Genomic DNA, 19566 nt, shown 5'->3' with positions numbered 1-19566 from the left:
CAAATTCATATTAATTTTCAAATCAGCCAAAGGAATAAAATAAATTCTTGCTCCCAAGCAATTTGTTACTGTCCTTTCCTAGAGATCAGTAGCTTCCCTGCCAAAAAACAAACAAATAAATTAAAAAAAAAATCACAGCCCTCCTAATCCACTTCAGTAGAGCACAATTTTTCTCACAGCAAGTAGTTCACACACTTTGCTTTGGGATGGTCATCACCAGCTGGTGGCCAAGAAAGTGGAAGCAGTGTTATTTTCAATTGATCCAGACAATTCTGTCCCTAATTTTACTTTTAGATTCAGGTTAGTGCAAGCTAGCAGCTATCTATTTGAATTTAATTAAAAACAAATGAAATGCCCCATGATTAAAAAAAGCTTCAGCTATGCTCTCATTCTCAAGTATTTTTAGAGGTTTAAAAGATGGAAGGTTTTAATTAGGATGCCTCAGCAATTTGAGAGAATGAATAATTTACACAGAAATTTATTTGAGCTCAGTGAAAAGGTGGTACAATGACATCATCTTTGAGGCAGGACGGGAACACAACTAAACTATCCATATTTTTTTATTGCTAAGTAGTATATCATTTTTAATTCAGCTCCAGTCACTGCAAGCAGGCCATAGAGATTTCAGACAACAGCATGAAGGGTTTTGTAATGTGTACAGTCCAACATTTTGGTTGCTTCATAGCATTCTTGAGGTCGGTTATACTTGAACAGCAACTAACTAAGCTGGATTTTAATGATAAGCTATAAAAACAGCAATAAACAGAAGTGATATAGATTCCCCTTAAACAGCTGAATATTAAAAGAGTCTTTGCCTGCTCTCTCTCTACTCTCCTTCCAATCCTTCATCAGTTTTGTGTTAGTTTTTAGACTGCTGACATATGGCACTGGCTTTGCTAGACCATCAGGACTTGCAACACAAAAACAAATCAAAGCTGTGGTTAATTATGGATAGTGCATAAAGTGAGCTCTGACAATACTTAACAAGCCATTTCATGTGACTCTCTTGATGAATTTCTGGAAAGGAAAGTAGAAAAAAGCAATTTCTTGGAGGAAGACACTAAAAGGTTTTTTAATAAAAATGTATTTTTTTCCAAACTTTTACTAATATTAATCTTTAATTGAATGTGTTTTTTACAATTTTGCCACCAAACGACACTTTTATTATTAAAGGTTTAAGAAACATATTCAAGTATTTCTAACAATATAAAATATAGAATTTATAAAGGAGGAAAGCACCTTTACAAAGTTCAGGACATAAAGTTAAACTTCTGACATAAAAATGTCTTCTTAAAGGCTGTTCAATATTGAAACTCTATGCACAAAGTTTTCATCCAGCCTTGACTGGAAAACATGACATTTGCAGACATTAAAGCATTGTCACAACTCACACTGTCTCGTAGAAAAAAATACACCTGTGCAATACAGGCAGTATTTTATTATATTATATACAAAACAGAACCATTGAACTGAATTCCATTATTTTCTTCTACGTGTTTAATTGTGAAAAGGTAGAAAAATTAAATGTATGTAGAAAGTGAGGAGCTGGAGGAGAAACATGAAAAAAATTTACAGTTAATGGTAATTTAGGTAAAAGCCCCCTAAGATTTCTGTATAAAAATGCACCCAATTATTTCTCCTAACCTTTTATACTGCTTTTGAGATCACATCATAAAATGTGTCAAAAAACTCCAAAAATCTTTAGTGTTGTTACACCAAAATAAGAAGGATTTACATGCAGCATCACATTAAAAATAAATCTGGGCATTACCAATGGCAGTTGGAAGTATGACATTTGCAGAAGTTACATTATCAGCATTTGAAGTTTGGCAGTCTTCTCTTCTGTACTCAAGAAATAAGAAAATTAGTCCACTGTCTGTTCTTGCTGCAAACAAACAAGGTGACCACGGGAGCTGGCAGTGCCCCAGCTCCTATTTCAGACTCTTCTCTAACCTGTTGACTCACCTGACTGCTCACCAGCCCCATGATATCCCTCATTATAATCATCTTCCAGAGTAGGACACTCACACTAACAGTGAGAATAATGAAAGAGGTGCTGTTGAAACTCTTCCCATATGGTGAGAGAGCAAAAAATTGTTCTCTAGAGTGACTTTACAATACCAGTTAGGCAGATCACAGAGAGGATGATCACTGCTTAAAGTCACTATTAAACTGTAAAACACAGTGACAAAACATGCAGGATCTCCTGCTACTCTCCAGCATCACAAGAGATGATTTTGGGAATAGATTGCTTACCATGTTGAATGGGTATTGCACTTTTAAAAGGTGAAAGAAAATACAGTACGATACAAAACATTTCTTGGGGACTTGGTGCTCTATTCCAGCTGGTCATTTTGGCCAATTGAATTGAAATACTACTAGAGTCACACGACAATTCATTTTTGAAGTGCATACATAAAAGTGTAAATAATTCATATTTGTGTTGAGTACAAACAAGTTATTGAATTACTCAGAGAAAAAGACTCTGATCCCTCTCCTTATGTTTTTCTCCTTTTAGCACATTAGGTTTTTGAGAAAGGACTTGGAAAATGGGACAAATGGTAGTCACATGCCAGGCTCTGAACAGCATCCAGTGAAAGCTTATTGCATCTTTGTGCTTCCTAAAACAGCCACCCCAAGGTGAAGTTCATTTAGACCCAAACCTGCAGTAAAAGCTTTCACACCTCACATTTTTCTTTCACATAAATGACAGCATTCCCAGAAATATAAATTTTGACCTATTACCAACTGCCAAACTATACAAAATTTCAGTATTATTCCCAAAATTGGAATGTAAATTTGCTTCTACTCCCCATGGCATTCAGCAACTAAGTTGAAAAGTCTGTTATTTGTTCTTACAGATTGTCTATACAAATCTAGCATACGGTGTTTTAAAATAATTAAAGCTTCCAATAAAAGCTGCTGCCTTGTGCGCAGGAATCTGACTTGATATTAATTTTGCCTGGGAACTTCACTAATTGCTCAGAGTTCACATTTCCTTTTACCAGTCTGAACAGCTCAATTTCTCTGTCTTCTTCCCTGCCCCATTGCCCATGCCAGGGATACTTTCCTGGAGCTAGGTGAGGACATGGAAAAAGCATTAGGCATTTGGAAGTTAAAACCAGCAGCTTAACCACCTTACACAGTAAATCTAAGGAGCTTAAACTCACCAACAAGTGCAGGAATTGTCAAGCTGGATGTTATGCATTAAGCATGAGAAAGTAAATACATGTGACAAATGCATTACTTCCCCTGTGAACACAATGATTCTCAGTTAACATATCTAAATTAAGTCACACATTAATTATGTCTGAAGAGAGCAGAGTGACAATTAACATTTTGTACATAAACAACCACTGGTTTTTAAATTCAGAACCACTTTCAGGGATGCTGCAGGCCTGATTTTTCTTCAGCTGAGCAAGCAGAGAGACATTATTCCAATAACATTAATGAGCCTTCATGGGCCCAGGGACAGAAACAGGGTATTTCACAGGTAGCAAATCAAATAAATCAGGTGAAAGCAAACAGTTCAAACTGAGTTGCCACAATTTTTCCAAAACCACTGAACAGTCTTCCATTTGATCTTCCTTTTAACATACTGAACCAGAACTTATTTGCAACTGCTAACGTAAGTAAGTAGCAACAATACCATTTTTCACAATCATTTCATAATACTCTAAAATTCAAACATATGCAGTCATATGGATGCTTTTGTGATAGCAATATAATATTCTTTATAAAGGAAAATACATCTTCCTTACCCTGAACTTTCTATCATGTTAACCCTTGTTCACTGCTGTCTAATGAGAGGAATTTTACTAATCGTCATTTATGGCAGTAGCAGCTTGATGCCAAAAGGCAATTAAAGGTCACTGCCTATTAGATTACACCAGACTCATGGCAGCACATTTGGAAGCAAAGGCAGAAGCCCCTGAGCTCTGACTCACTGCAGATCTGGACATTTCACTCAGCACCTGCATGGCTGGGCCTTCTGAGCTGGCCCCTGTCCTCAGATCAATCAGCCTGCCATCTGCCTCAGGTAGACACTCAGGGGGACTGCAGCCTTCCTCTCTACCAAATACACCTTCATCAGCTCTGTTCCCTCCATCAGGCTAAGAATTCTGCTGCACTTTCCATGGCAAACCCCATCATTCTTGATGGTCATAAAACTGTTTCATTTCCAATACCTATGCAAAGTATAGGCATATTGATATTAATGTTTTCTATATATGCATCTGAAGTGATATTAGCACCTTGTTCATGAACCCTTTTTAATCAAGTCTTAATACACACATTTATTTTTTCTGTGACAATGCCTTTGTGTTTTAAATGGATGCAGCATATTGCGTGCATTACCATCAGATTTCTGGGCTATAAGTTAAATGAAACGCGATTCATGGTTATGTAACTGAAAAAAACCCATGAATTTATCTTCCCACAGGTGACAACTGAATCACAGAATACGCTGAGTTGGAAGGGATCCACAAGGATCGCTGAGTCCAAATCTTCAGTGAATAGCCTGTACAGCACAGCTGGAGCATCCCACACAGAGCCAGCCATCCAGGCAAAAGATGGTAGTAGTGGTTCCTTATTTCTTACAAGACACTATTAAAAGGGCCCCCAGCTTAAATCCAAAATCCCTCTTCAGAAGTATTCCACAAGTCCTGTGACTCCACTGGGGACGCACGCTGGAGCAGCTGAGGATGAACTACAGCGCATGGAAAGGAGGAATTCATGGAGGAGTGTCTCCCACCAGAGGAACCCCACACTGGAGCAGGGCAAGAGACTGAGGAGTCCTTCCCCCAGGAGAAAAGAGCAGCTGAGACAATGTGTGGTGATGTGACTACAGCCCTCACCTCATTCCCCACTCCCTGTTCACTGGGAGGAAGGAAGTAGATTTGGAGGTTGAGCCCAGAAAGAAGGGAGGGGTGAAGGGAAGGTGTTTTAAGATTTGGGTTTCTTTCTCATGATCCCGTATTTGACAGGCATTAAATTACATTGATTTCCCTCAGTCAAGACTGCTTTGCCCATGACAGCGATTGCTGAGTGATCTCTCTATGTCCTTATCATGACCCATGAGCCTTTCATTATATTTTCTCTGCCCCATCCAGCTGAGGGGAGTGACAGGGTGGATTAGGTGGGCACCTGGTGTCAACCCACCACACAGCCATTGTGGCAGTCCCTGCACCCTGGTTACCTGCACTTCTTTACCAAGGATTTTGCAAATACAGGATAGACTGAGATTTCACAACTGGCAGGGGAAGCTAGTTGCAGCAGGAGATGCTGAATCATGCCTTTAACAGCTGTCACTTAGCTAGAACCACCTCTTAATTAGTGGCTTCTTTTGGATTTCCTCAATAGCTATATGGCACCAAAAAAACCACAAAACAACAAAATGAGGAAGAAAGGCAATCCAGCAAACAAAAACCAGACAATTCTAGCTCAAAACATAAACATGTAAAAATGTTAACGGTGAAGTACAAACTATAATTTGTGTAAGATAGAGCAAACAGCCAACTACAGGCATAGAAAATGTTTATTTTATACTACCCTCATGACAAATCAAAATCCATTGAACTTGTAAGTTCTAGATTTTGCAGCCTGTCTCATTCCATAAAGTGGAAAATCCAATTTCCTTCCGAGTCCCAAAGCTTGAACTAAACAATGAATGCTTTTCCTATTTCTCCTGAAACAAATGTTTTCCCTCAAAAGCTGCTGGCCAGATGCTGAATAGTATTAAGGGTAAAACTATAAACTAGCTTTTCTTAGGGTAGTTTTACTTTGCTAACCACCTGTTACTATGATCTTGTCCAGTGGTGGCAAACCCAAAAGCAGGCAGGGAGTGGCATGTGACTCATTACAATGTGTTAAAAACAACATTAACAGTCGAAATCTTTAGAAGCAAAGAGTTGTGGCCCAATAAAATCGTCATAAAAAAAAGTCACACACAAAGGGACAGCGCCATTCTCCAGTCCTCCTTGTCCTTGTTATGACCAACGCCAAACTCTATTGATGTCCCTCAACCAGAAACAGCTTTTTCACTGTCACCACAGTGAGTATTGCTGCCTCTGGACCATTAAAGCAGCTGAGAGTTTCTACCTTTTACCTAACTTTAGTGTCCCCAGGAATTAAAATTGTTTCTTTTTGGAGCATTTGACAGCTTGTTAGAAGTTCCAAAGAAATGCTGTGCTACATAAAGACTAGTGCCAACATTTTGATGAATCCTTTAGACTTCTAAAGTAAAATAATAACTTGAGTTCCTTTGGTTTTTCCAAAAGCATAATTCCTGCTATTTAAAATAAAGTACAGCTTGAAATACATTCAAGCACACCTGTGGACAGTCAAATTGTTCAGATATTTAAGCACTGGAAGTAAAAAACTCCAAGGGACAAACCTACTATGGGCAGAACTTAAGGGGGAAAAAAAATATAATTTTTGCTACTTTTCAAGGTAAAGCATCATATGAAAGCTGGTCTTAGATCAAAAACTTCTCCTTTTCTTTAATAACTTGCTACCCTCCAAAAATACAGCAGCAGAGACCAGGTCTCCTCCAGATCTGAAGCCAGAGAAGTCACCTGGACTTCTCTGAAGGGAAGAGCAGGGAAAGTCACAGTAAAACACGCTGCACTGAAGGCTTCTTAAAGCTTTTTCATAATTTTATTTTATCATCATCATTTTATCATCAATTTATTTTCAAAATTAGTCTGATGCTCACTACTTTGTCTCCAAGTTACCAGACAGTGTGTTTTACTCCCTATCAGGTAACACCTTTCCTGGTTTTCTCTCAGAGTATTAATGTTCTTGAAACATAAGTTGATGTGAGAATGTACTTCTATTCTGAAAAGTTCTTGCTATGGTTTGGTCACTAAAAAGCACATGTCTCCACAACAGACATTTTGTGAGTGAGATGCATAAAGTTGGGTAAGTTGAAAAAACTAATTAAACAAATATTGCAAATTTTACATCTTCATAAAAACATCTTTGTTTATTCGTTACTATTGATAATTACACTTCATCACGTTTGACCATTTTTCATCCCTCATATATGGTTTGATAAGAAGTGCAACAAAAAAATCTACGACATTACATTCTTGGGCAAGCACACAAGGATGAAATAAGATTAAAACACATTAATGTAACAGAAGCCACAGACTGAAATTGAAGAAGCCACTCAGCCTTATACATGTAGCTCAAAAAAATTATACTGTTAACATTTTACTCAGTCTTTAAATTTTATTTCTCCTTGAGAAGTAGCTACTTCAATAATCATAATATTTTTCTGCTTAATATGAAGCTTTTTCCAGCCTAAAGAACTAATGTCATTTTCATTTTGACTTCAAGTACCTGGTGCTATGAGAACCTACCTTATGAATTAAAACAAGAATATGACCTTTTCTCTGGAGCAAATGTGAGTATAAGGCATATAAATTAGGAATCAGTGAATAAGCAACAGTGACTAGAGGCCAAAGCCATCCCTCATTCACTATTACCCATAGCAGGATTGGGGATTCAGTCTCACATCCTCATCACCCCACTAGAGGAGCCCACCAACAACTGCAACCTTCTCTTCCACTCTCCTGCATTTCACTTGCACACAAAACCTTTGCTGTGGCACAATTGGAAAGAAGGGCTCTGAAGCCATACAACTATACAGCTGTTGATCATAATTAATTTCTAAGGGCACCTTTGAAACATGACAAATCTTCTGCCTTCTGATCTATCTGTGGCTTATTTCTATTTTTCAGCTGGTGGACAAATAAATTACCAGAGTCTACATAAGCAAAGGAAAAAATTACCCCATCTTTTTTCAAAAAGATAAGGCTGGCAGAAGCATGTGTTCAAGCATATACTGGAAGACAGAGATGGTCTCTTAGAGCTACTCTTAAAAGATGAGGCAAGTTCTTTTGGCTTCTCCAAGCAAAAAAAAAATTGTGTAGATCAACGGATTGAGTTCATGAAAAGTGTATGCCTCTGCTCAGTGAGGGTGAGATGAAAACATTTTCACTGGTAAGAACATGGACTATCTGTATCACTTTCTGTAAGCAAAATGCAGAATCTCACTTCATAAAATCCTCACAGTAACGTCAGTAAGAAGGCAATTTGTTCCCATTGCTAAAACGGGAAGGGTGACCCAGCTGATTGTCTCTGGAACAACCAGACACACAGTAGTTGCTACTTTTCTCTGCATTTAAGCTTAAGGAATCTAAGGTTTCCATAGCAGGAGACAAGACTCATGATCTCCTAAGTTACTTTTGGCTACTTTTCTCTGCATTTAAGCTTAAGGAATCTAAGGTTTCCATAACAGGAGACAAGACTCATGATCTCCTAAGTTACTTTTGGCTACTTTTCTCTGCATTTAAGCTTAAGGAATCTAAGGTTTCCATAACAGGAGACAAGACTCATGATCTCCTAAGTTACTTTTGGCTATGCTAATTTGCTATTTAAGCACTTGAAGTTCATAGTCACTGCCAAAGTAGGAAGCAGAAAAAAGACCTGAATTTTCATGTGTGTGGCATACTCTGCCTTTAATCCAGGGAGAATCGTCTGTCACCTTGGCACCACAGGGCTGAGGAGTTCACAAACTTGTCACACCACCTCAAGCCAAACATCAGCCTGACACATTCGGCATTTACAAGCAACAATTTGCCCCAAGAGATGCGTTTAAATGATAAATAATATCCTGCTGTATTAATGAAACTGTGATGTATATTTCATCTACTTTCTCGTAATTTCATACTTATTTTCTACTGAAACAAGTCCTAAAAATGACTTGATTCTGAGATCACATCAAATCAGCAGTCTGGTTGTTTCAAACAGTTCCTCTGTCTAAGCAGGTGTTTTCTGTTTTAGATCAAAATATCTATGGCTAAAATGAAAATATACAAATTATGCTTCCATGAGGTTGGTAACCTGCTTATTCACCCCTCCCAACTAGAGATGATACTCAGATGTAACTGTTTTGGTCTTAAAAAGTAACAAAATGAATTTGTTTCAATAGCAACTAGTAAGGCAAGAAGTTAACAAACAGTCTTTTCCTTCCCTTCTTCACTTTTTTTTTTTTTCAGAGGGTTTACCGACGCTACTATTCTCCGGACAAGTTAGTACAAATATTGCATAGCTAATTCAAAAAGAAACACATCTGAGCGAAGTGGCTTAAATTTATAGTCACGAGCCTGTACACAAAAGCTAGGGTTGTACATTCGTTATTTTTTCATTCACAAGCATATGCATGCGAAGATTTAGCCTCTTTTTCCTTCAGAGGAAGTACCAAATGACATATTTTAACACAGAATTTTGTTCTGTATGAACAAATTTCCATATAACCCTATTAGTAAAGAACCAGCAGACAGCACTGAGCTGCTAATATTCAGCTTAAAAAGTAAAATTAAATACCTTTCACAAGTAAGATAAAATGAAATAGCCAATGTACATAATTTTTGTACCAAAGAACTAAGCTTGGAATTTTAGGTTGGCAAAACTAACAGAAAATACCAACAAAGACCAGAATACACAAGATTTCCATTAAGTTTCTTTTAAAAAAATGTATGCGGACTGAGGATCACTTTTTTCACTGTATTTTCCTACATTCAAAAGAGCAGTAAAGAATTCTTCTAAAGGATCAGTGACATATGGAAGTTGCTTCTGTAACAGCCATAGATTCAATTTTCAAGCCTGTAAAAATGAATTTAAGATATCCACTTAAAGGTGAATTCACTTTGAGCACCAGCTACTGCTTCTTTCCTTTTTCAAAAGATACAGAGCTGTTTAGTGAAATTATTCTATGTGTTAATGTGTGATTTAGTGTATCTCAAAAAAACAGGGTGTTACAAAGTATTAATGCATTCTGAGAACATATACCAACAGGACTGTACTGCATCAGTATGAAAATGGAAGTATTACTATTAAGGTAAATCCTAATTCTTATTTCAGTCTTCTGCTGCCCCTGTTAGAGGATCACTGAAAAATTCCCTTTTTGTAACTGGCCAAATGCTGTCAGTTCTGTATCCCTGTAAGTCTACCACCCTTGCTATCAAAGTTGCCTTTCAATGGTGAACACTAGAAAGATTAGGACAAGCTGATAAGGTCTTGACCAGACTTTTTCACAGATTTCCTGCATGACTCCATGTGAAGTCACAAATGTATCTGTTCCACAGGAACCCCCTCTGTAAATAAAATTGCCATATGTTGCACACTGGGGTGGGGCAGGTCTGTGTTCATTTCTGCCTTGTACAGAAATGCTTTGAAAGTCATTAGACAATCAAAAAACTTTGGTTTGCTACATAAACATAAAACTTCCCAACTTTATCAGCGAGCTCTTTTGTAATAGAGTTGATAAACTCCACTATCTTCATAGGTAAAAGGATCCTACAGTAACTGGGCACCTCCCATTGGAGCAGTATGGCAGTACCTACCAACAGAAATAACCAAGTATTTTCCACTCCTTGCTCTCCTCCACTGACACCTTTACAGCTTCTAATTTAGAGAAGCTGAAAACATATGTGGTTTTTAATGTGATTTACAGCAGTCACACCTAGCAAAGATTCAGTCCTTGTGCCTGCTACATACTTCAGTTCTCATGACTCATCTCCAGCTTTCCAGAGGAAAGCAAGTTCCTACTGGGCATCATGGAGCTAGTGACAACTTTTACATGCTCGTAAGAGAAACAAAGATTCAGCCTAAAAATTCACCAAGTTTAAAGCAATGATTAAGCCTACACAGACACAGATGCAAGTACAATAAGAAATTATTGCAAACAGCAGTGCTCTATTCGGGTTTACAAGTATAAGATCCATGTAAGTCAATCAAGACAGACTTTAAAAACATCAATTTATACACAGGACTGTAAGAACTACAAAGTTCAGAACACTCAGCCTTCCAAAACTGCAATCAAATATGTAAATTATATGCATATAAAGCCTAAAACATCCTAACCAGCTTATGTGCTCTAAAATACTAATCTAGTCCCTACAGGTTTAAAAGGACAAGAATATATATATTTATAAACACACGCAGAAAAAAATACAAACACTAAAAGTTGAAATGCAGCACAAGCAGCTAGCCAGAAAGTTCAAATACATTATCTACATTCCTACACCAAAAGAGAAATTGTTAAGCATTCAGAATGCATTGTGACTACATTTACATATTATTAGAGAAGATAAAATGCCATAAGTGCCATTACTGGAAATATGACTCAGGACAGAATTTTCTCCCAATGCTAAATCTCACAATTACTGAACACTCAGGCAAAAAAACCCACCAGCAGGACAAGAAGTTTTTCAATGTCACTAATAACACAATCTCAACCTTGTTCTCTCTATTCTTCTAGACATTTAATTAAGCACCATGTCTTATCCCAAAATGGGACTGAACTGTGCCCCTTCTCAGCTAACCTGTAAACCTCTCCCATTCTCCACTGACTGAGTGATTCTTCATACCAAGAAGCTTCTTACACAGCTTCTTTGATCATGCTCTCTCTAGGCTAAAACAGGCTCCACACCAATTTAACCTCTGCTTTCCTAGAAGGACAGCAACACAGCTGTGAGAAGGATGACTGACTTACAGTGAGTGGGTAGGATCACTGCCACCAGGAAGAATCCAAATCTCTTCTCTTACAGAAGTACAAGTGAAAGTATGAGCTATTCCATTAGGCAAGATGTGCAAGCTCACATGAGTCTTGTGTTGGATCTGAAAAACAAACCAAAAAATCAGATGAGAAATAAAACTTCCTGCTGCATTGTCCTTTCATACCTGAGAAGCACAAGGGAAGTAACAAGTACAATATATGAATATCTGAATTTTTTTCTGCCTTGATTTTTGTGAATTCTCCTCTCCCAAAATACTTCCCTGAAATACAGCATCTACAGCTGAACATTTTTTTTTTTCTGAAAGATACGCATTAAAAATTCAGGTTAGCCACATTCTCCCATACAACTAAGCAACTTGAGTTTTAGTCTACTAATGCACTGTGAGAGCAATGCATTTTGTAACAGAAACCCTTCTTGCTCCAAAGATCCAGAACTCTGCACAAGTGTGTAACTCTACAGAGGCTGTGGGGAACCCACCCAACCAACTTGTCAGCACAAAAACAAGAAAAAAGAATCCTGAACAGAAATAGATGGCTGGGGTACTACTCTTTGACAAACTTGTGACATTATTCAGCCATTGCTTTGAAGCAACTAACACAGGGCTTTGATGTTAAGTCAAATGCACTTTCTTGAAGACCATCCAATTTTACAGTTTTAGCAGCCTGCAAGACTTCTCTGTACAGTGTGAACACTACCAAAAAGAAATTATGACAAAGTTTAATGTGCTCCATTTGAGCTAAAATGGAACAATGGTTTAGTCTGCCTTTATATTCATGGGTTGCATGGTCCTTCATTCCAATTATTAGATTTGAATTTCTATCGCCCCGAGTCAGTTCCCATATCAGCTTGATGATAAATTTTCCAAAAAGTCTGCAATCAATCAGCCCCAGACAAACCAGTGGCTGACTACCACATACTGTTTACAAAAACTAGCACATTGTAAAGCGTTCTGTGATGCTGAGGCTTTCCTGATCTTTCTTCAAAATCAATATGAGAAACAGAGAATCCTTCAAACTACTTGTGATAAGATTTGAATTTAGATTACTGTTACAATTTAACTCTTAGTTATTACTTCTACATGCTGTCATAGACTACAGCTTTAATTCAGTAATGAAATTAAATTCTTCTGCATTTCTTGAATTGACATTACTGCCCTTATTTAGTATTATTCTTACAGTCTTAGCATATTTACCAAGGAAAAAGGAAATTCTTTTCCCTGTTTTCAACTCAGAGTTTTGAGCTATACTTTTGCCTTCTTCTATCAGCTGTCTACATTTAATATCTCCTAATTTCACATTTACACTCAATTTCTTGCTTCTTCTATATCAATCCTAAAAATGCCACTGCTTTGTAGTTTAAACATCTGTGATTTAATTTTAGGATAATTCAGTACATGAACTTGTGTACTTTTAATCATCTAAGTATTAAGGATGGAAGTTTTTTAAACTAGAGTAAGAACCAACACTTGATGTGTTAACTTTGATATTTTCGATTAATCTAAGGTTCTTTCATTGTACTGCCTTTTAAGATTAGAGTTCTAAAATAGCTATTAATATAAGAGCCTATTGACATTTTTAGCCTGTAGGAACATGCAGTGGGCAGAAGCAGCTGAAATAACAACATATTTGAGTGATGAACCAGCTTTATGATTTTATTGCTCAGACTTTCCTGAATCTATGGCTGGCATTTTTCCCAGTAACTCAAAAATTAAGCTGTTTTACATTTGAAACTTCCAACTAATCATATATTAAAAACTTCTCATGGTTAAGGCAACAGAATAACCTTATAAAAAGCCTTCAAAAAAAAACTCCAACAAGCTAGATCTGAAAAATGTGTGCCTTTAATTCTCTGTGCTATTCACGTGAACACTGTAAGAAAAACAGGAAAAAAATGATCTGACATAAATTACAAAGAACTATGTTAGTTAGTAGGATATATTACATATTATTTTATATATACATACATACTAGGATATATTACATATCATATTGAAGTAACAGGGACCCTAAGGGGTTCTAGAAGGACCCTAAAGGAAAGTGACAGATATAAGGAGACACAGCCTAAGCATCCTTCACTGGGCGCTTTAGGCCATCAGCAGTTCAGGAAGCCAAGGCTTGTATCAACCACTTAGTCACCCCATAAAGGCAAGTGATGCCTTTGCTGTTGCACAAGCTTTCCACATTTTTGCATAGACATCAAGTTTTCCTCCTTCCAAAATGAAATTTCCCCCACAGTTTGCTGGTCCAAAAAAAGCTCCATTCTCCCCCTTGGTCCCCAAACCACTGTACTCAAAGAGTTCTCTTCTGATCAGTGAGCATAAAGAAGCACTCAACAGATTTTGTTTCTGAATATTATGCAACACAGGTACACAATTTCTAAAATCATCTGGGAAATCCAGATCAGCTTAACGGCACTGTTGATAGATTTTTAACTTTTTCTGTGTCTGTGAAATACAATAGCTGCACAGACATACTCAAGAATATTAGACCAGGAAAACTCTATAGCCTGATGCACTGAATAGAAGGACAAACTGAGCAATAAACATGTCTCGCAGTGGATGACTACAGATCACATGAGCATCATAGAGGGATTCTCATTTAATGCAGAATGGAGAAAATTAATTATTTGGTACCCAAGGGAAAAAAAGAATGAACATGCAATAAGTGACCTTTTAACAAATCTACAGCAATTAATTAAGCTGGTTTGTACTGTATTAGTCCTAAGGAAACTACATATTTCTATCTGTTTCCAGAAGAGCCTACCAGGAGTGTAACAAAGACTCAGTCTGGCAATAGACTGCAATTTGGTGTAAGTCTGCATCAAGCAGAACCGGGCCCTTGGGGAGGAACCAGCCAATTCTCTCCCCTCTCAAAGTTTGCCATTTATCCCCACAGCAAGTTCTACTAAATCTGGTAATAACATAACTACAGAGAGAAATCAGAGTGGAAAATTAATTCCATTAATAACTAAAGAGGGAAAAAGCCAAATTTTTAGCAAAATTTTGCAGAGTCATTTCACTACACCAACATTCTGCAAGCATAAAGATGATAAAAAGAGCAAACCAGGCATCTGCTGACTGGAGGATAGAGCAGAACCACCTCTTTCAAAAGCAACATGGGACTGTGGGAGTTTACACTGAAAATGGAAGTAGGAACAAAGTGGGAACAGTAAGAAAGCAAGTAACTTCTCCAAAACAACCTGCACCAGACACACCTTCTAAAATGCTTAATTTAATGAATGTAAGCAAAAGTTAACAGTAATGCTAAGCCTGATTGGAACCAAACATTAAAATTTTACTGTTTGCCTGATGGATAAGCTAGTCTCAAGTGTCATTATACAGTGCTAGCTTTAATTGCTCCCAGCTAAATATAGCTTTCAGAATTTAATAGCTCCCCCTCAGCTTTTCTGACTTTCAAGGAGGGAAAAATCTCATTAGAAAAAGCACACAGGCATACACAGTGGCATGTTACCACAGCGAAGCAGGAAGCAAGCCATTAAGATGATTACATTAGTCTCCAACACTCATTCAGAACTCCTGTTTTTCAGGAGACCAAATGTTTCCCTGTTCCACCACTCTGGTTCCAGTTACAGCAAGTGATGGAAGCACACATACCTTTTCAAACTAAGACATTTTCTGCTTTATTAGCAGGCTGTAAATCTTGCTTGCCCTGTGCTTCCAGTCAAAGATGATGTCTTTGCCAGCAAACTGCTATGGTGCCCACACACTTCTTACTGTACCACCTCTCTGGGCACCATGGGGCAGGAAGAGGAGCAAGGCTCCTCTCATATACATGCCTGTCCCTTCCCTGCAGCCACTGTATTGGCACAATTTACATGAGAGGGTCCAAAATCTTCTGGAACAGCTGAGACTGCAGCACTCTGATAAAGGCATGAAACAAATTGTCTCTTCTGCCTTCTAATACCCAATAAGGAGCTCAAAAAATGTAATGAAAAGTTCCATATAGCAAGCTTCATTTTCCCCTCTCCAAGCTGATAACGGGTTTCACTCAGAAAATTTGGCTGACAGCTAGAAATATGTTCTACGAATTCAGCATTTCTGTTCACCTCCATTTTAGAGGTCATTATGTAATTAAAGCACTCACAGTTTTTCTACAGTCCATGGAGTTAAATTAAAAGTAACCACTGCAATGACAAGTCTTCCCACTTTCCCTCAGGCCAGAACTCTAAACTTTGTTCTCTCCCCTTCAAACCATCATCTGACCATCTTACTATTTTCTCTCTGGTTTCATCCATTCCATTCTCCTTTACTGAGTGGGGAAAAGAAGAATAATGTTACTTATGGAAAAGAAAGTATTTACCAGACCATATGAATCACCAAATGCCACATTATCTGGCCCTTCACTTCAGCTGTAAAATTCCAGGATTGCCTGTGTTAGAGCTGTGCAAGCACTTTAGAAACACCGCCTGGAGGGCTGCCAAGAAGGACCTACTACACTGAACAAGACCAAAGGTAGTATTGTCACTGATTTTCTGCCCTCTGACCTACCATTTCTGAGGTGCAGACCAGGCTGAATAGAACAGGTCAAAGGAACTATGTCTGTTTGATGTTTAAGAGAGGTTTTGAAGCAAGCCTCCTGACATGTTGCCTCCATGACTCTGTTCTGCATTGGGACATCTGTGTCCTACTGCTAGCTGAGCTGCCCCAGAACAGAAAGGCTCCCTACTGTCAGTGCAGGTGCAGGCTTCATTTACCAACTTCTGGTAAAGCACAGAATCATGACACTCATTCTCATTAAGATTCTTCTTTCTGAAGTAACAAATGAAAGTGTGGATAAATAGCACCAAAAATAGGGATGAGTACTGGAGGCATTTTGTATACTAGATCTGGTTACTCTTACAGAACACGTTTTTATTTTAAAATTCTGCCGGCCACAACAGACTATTTGGAACAAATGAAGGTTAAAAAAACCTGCAAAGTGTACAAAACATCACGCATGTACTATGGATAAATATAGTCTTACAGCTATGTGTTAGCTGCCATGAATCAGAGCTCAGTGCCCCAGAACTCCATGGGGCTCTTCCAAGCTGAGCTGTTCTGCTCTCAGGCAGCAGCAACCAGACAGAGGCAGGGCAGGCAGCTTGTCAGCCAGGGCTGCACAAGCCCTGAGCACCAAACAGCCTCCCCCCACATCTGAAACCACCATGTGAGGTACAGTGAGCAGGGACATACCACATGCTGCCTTTTGAGAAAAAAAGCGACAAACCCACGCGAACGAAAGGAGGGAGGAACAGTGGAGATCAGCCAACGCAACTGCAGCATCAGACCAGAAAGAAAGCATGCAGCTACAGTGGACAGACACACAATACTTCTAAATCTGGATCTGGGGATTAGCAGGAGAGAAAAGATACCAGAAAAGGGTAATTTGTTTCCTCATCATCCCTAATACTGAAGAGACTTTGCTCTCCTCTCCAAAATTGGAACATCTACAGTGTAACTCCTTCCCCTCTTAAGAGTCATGTGTATATAAAAAAGCCACCAAAAAAAAAAAAAAAAAAAAAAAAAAAGCATTATCAGCCTCAGGTCAGGACAATTGTGGCCTAAATATTCACAAAACTGTCATAAAAGCATTAATTCAAAAGCAATTATGTTAAAACAACAAGATCCATCAGAGTAAATATATGACATCCACCAGAATAAATACCACCCTGCAGAAGATTCAACCTAATCTACAGTAAGTTTATTCAGAAACATTTTCTTGGAAAAAAAAAAAAAAAAAATCAAACAGATGCAACCAGTCAAGATGTCAACAAATTCCAGAATCTATTTATTTACCAGATGTTTTCCTGTACATCTGATGACCTGCAAATTTGCCTGAGCTGTAGCAGTAGCTGCTGATAAACCTTGGCAACAGCTACTACTGTATTTGTGACTGAAAGAAAATTACATATAATAATTTTCAGTTAATTATTTATACTCACTTAAATGCAACATGAGGCTTTTTTAATGTGTATAAAATATAAAAAAGTCACATTTAAGTGAACAGTTTCACATATATTGGCTTTCCCCTTCTTCCTTGCTCTTTATGTATTTCCCTGCTTATTCAAAGCTATAGTCCATCTGGGTGTACAAGGTTACTTAAGGAGGGGGGACAGACTCTAGAGATTATTTTTATGGCACGACTTCAAACAATTGATCCAGTTATATCTCAACTGACTTGATAAAGAGGCATTAAAATAATGAGCAGAGAGAAAGATGGGTGGAACATTACAGCATTTCAGAGTCACTCAGCAGGACTCTCCTGCTCAAGGACTCTCAATTATGAGACAAGGACACTGACCGTGAAGGACGAGGTGACACGCCCAAGGAGGGAGTTACAGATGAGAGTGACAAGTGAGAGTTGTTGGGACAACCTCTACACCCAACCTCGATGCACAAGTAAAGGAAAATAAGAATGTGACCAAGAAGGAGTCTTATCTCTGATTGTTTGATAAAGGGCTGAAAGTCCTAGCACAGATTAGAACAGGGTTCAGGCAGACAAGTATTCTGCCCAGGTAAATAGGCAGGACGAGATAAAACACTCTAAAGCATTTGTGTACTTACAAAAAAGAGGTCTCCACTACAAAACTAATGCACCTGAATTAAATACAAGATTAAATATCATAGGGACAACCGCATCTTAGTGGCTAAAACATAACGAAATGCACATGCTATTCAAAAAAAGCTCATAGAGGTAGATGGTGCTCAAATATACACCACTTAATATTGCGATAGATTAAAAAAAAAAAACACCCCAAACACACCACTGCAAAAGAACTTACAGAATCTGTGTAAAAATAAAAATAAAACAAAAAACACCAAACCAAAACCAACCACACTTAAAAAGGACAGCCTTGCTCAGAGTCTGCAGTAGATTCAAAGAAACCAGCATTGCTACAGACTTTATTTTATTAGAATGAAAAATATCCCAGTGAGTTGGGCATTAGAAGATATTAACTTCTGACTCATATGAAGTTTAAGTAGTCATGTAGAGTTCAGGATTGAGTTCAGTCTCTCTAAACTGAAAATGTTGAGTTTCTGCTTCCTTAAATGTGCATAAACAAATCTGGAAACGCCTCATGGGATGCAGCATGGAGTAGACAACTTGAAAGATGAAATAGCCCCAACTGGATAAGCATTTCACCACAGCTCCCAAAAGGCAGGGAACAAGTTGATTAAAGAAGTTGCACCTCAGATGTTAAAGTACAGGAAAAAAGTTATAGCTTAAAAAAATTTTGATTTAAAAGATATTAGAAACTAAATTATTCAACATTTCATAGCAACTATGGGAAGTAGTAACCTGGAAGTGAAAATTTCTTAGTAACGAAATAAATATAGGATGTTGACTATGAAACAGACCTGGAAATTATGAAAACCAGCATGAAATTAAAAGTAACATCTTCCTGGACATGTGTGGGGAAAAAAAAAAAAAAAAACAGATGAAACCACTACAGATTTCTTAAAAAAAAAAAAATCAGATTAAATTGTACATAGAGTGGCAAATAAAACTCCGATGTATTCTCAAGCTTTCGTGTCTACTTCACCTCGAGCCAATAAAATAATTTAAAACCTACAATCTATATTTCTAAAGTAGACAAAAAACCCCAGCTGGAGATATTCTCTGATGGCAGGACAACAAACAGAATACCTGTCTTTAGAGTTGAAACTGAGGGGACAAAAGTAAAAAGACATCAGCTCTACTACAAACAGTACCATGCAGTCAATAGTAACAGAGTAACTTTTTACAGAAAATTAAAAACAGACAGGAGAAAACTTAGATCACATCTGGACTCAACAGCTGCATTTAAAAAAGTTGGTAATGATCTTATTTGGTAGAAGAATTGCAAAGTGACTGACTGGCCACAGACAATAAAAAAATTATCAGGCTGGACATGGATCACCAGAAGAAGTTGCCAAGAATTATCTTTGAGCTAGTTTTATTTAATAGTCCTACTACTGGCAAGGGAATTGAAGTGTGTA

General features: G+C 37.8%; 1 protein-coding gene across 5 annotated transcripts in view; it reads right to left on the bottom strand.

Moving 5' to 3' along the window:
- Window positions 1-19566, bottom strand: part of OSBPL3 (oxysterol binding protein like 3) — an 85685-nt gene that overhangs the window by 55160 nt on the left and 10959 nt on the right. For all 5 annotated transcript variants that reach the window (XM_068208622.1, XM_068208649.1, XM_068208640.1 and 2 more), the window contains exon 2: window positions 11564-11688. The gene's annotated coding sequence lies outside the window, so the exon portion shown is untranslated. The remainder of the gene's footprint in view (window positions 1-11563; window positions 11689-19566) is intronic.

Source organism: Anomalospiza imberbis, chromosome 1 (genome assembly GCF_031753505.1).
Source record: "Anomalospiza imberbis isolate Cuckoo-Finch-1a 21T00152 chromosome 1, ASM3175350v1, whole genome shotgun sequence".
NCBI classification, from domain to species: Eukaryota; Metazoa; Chordata; class Aves; order Passeriformes; family Viduidae; genus Anomalospiza; species Anomalospiza imberbis.
This window is presented reverse-complemented; position numbering and strand designations above follow the sequence as displayed.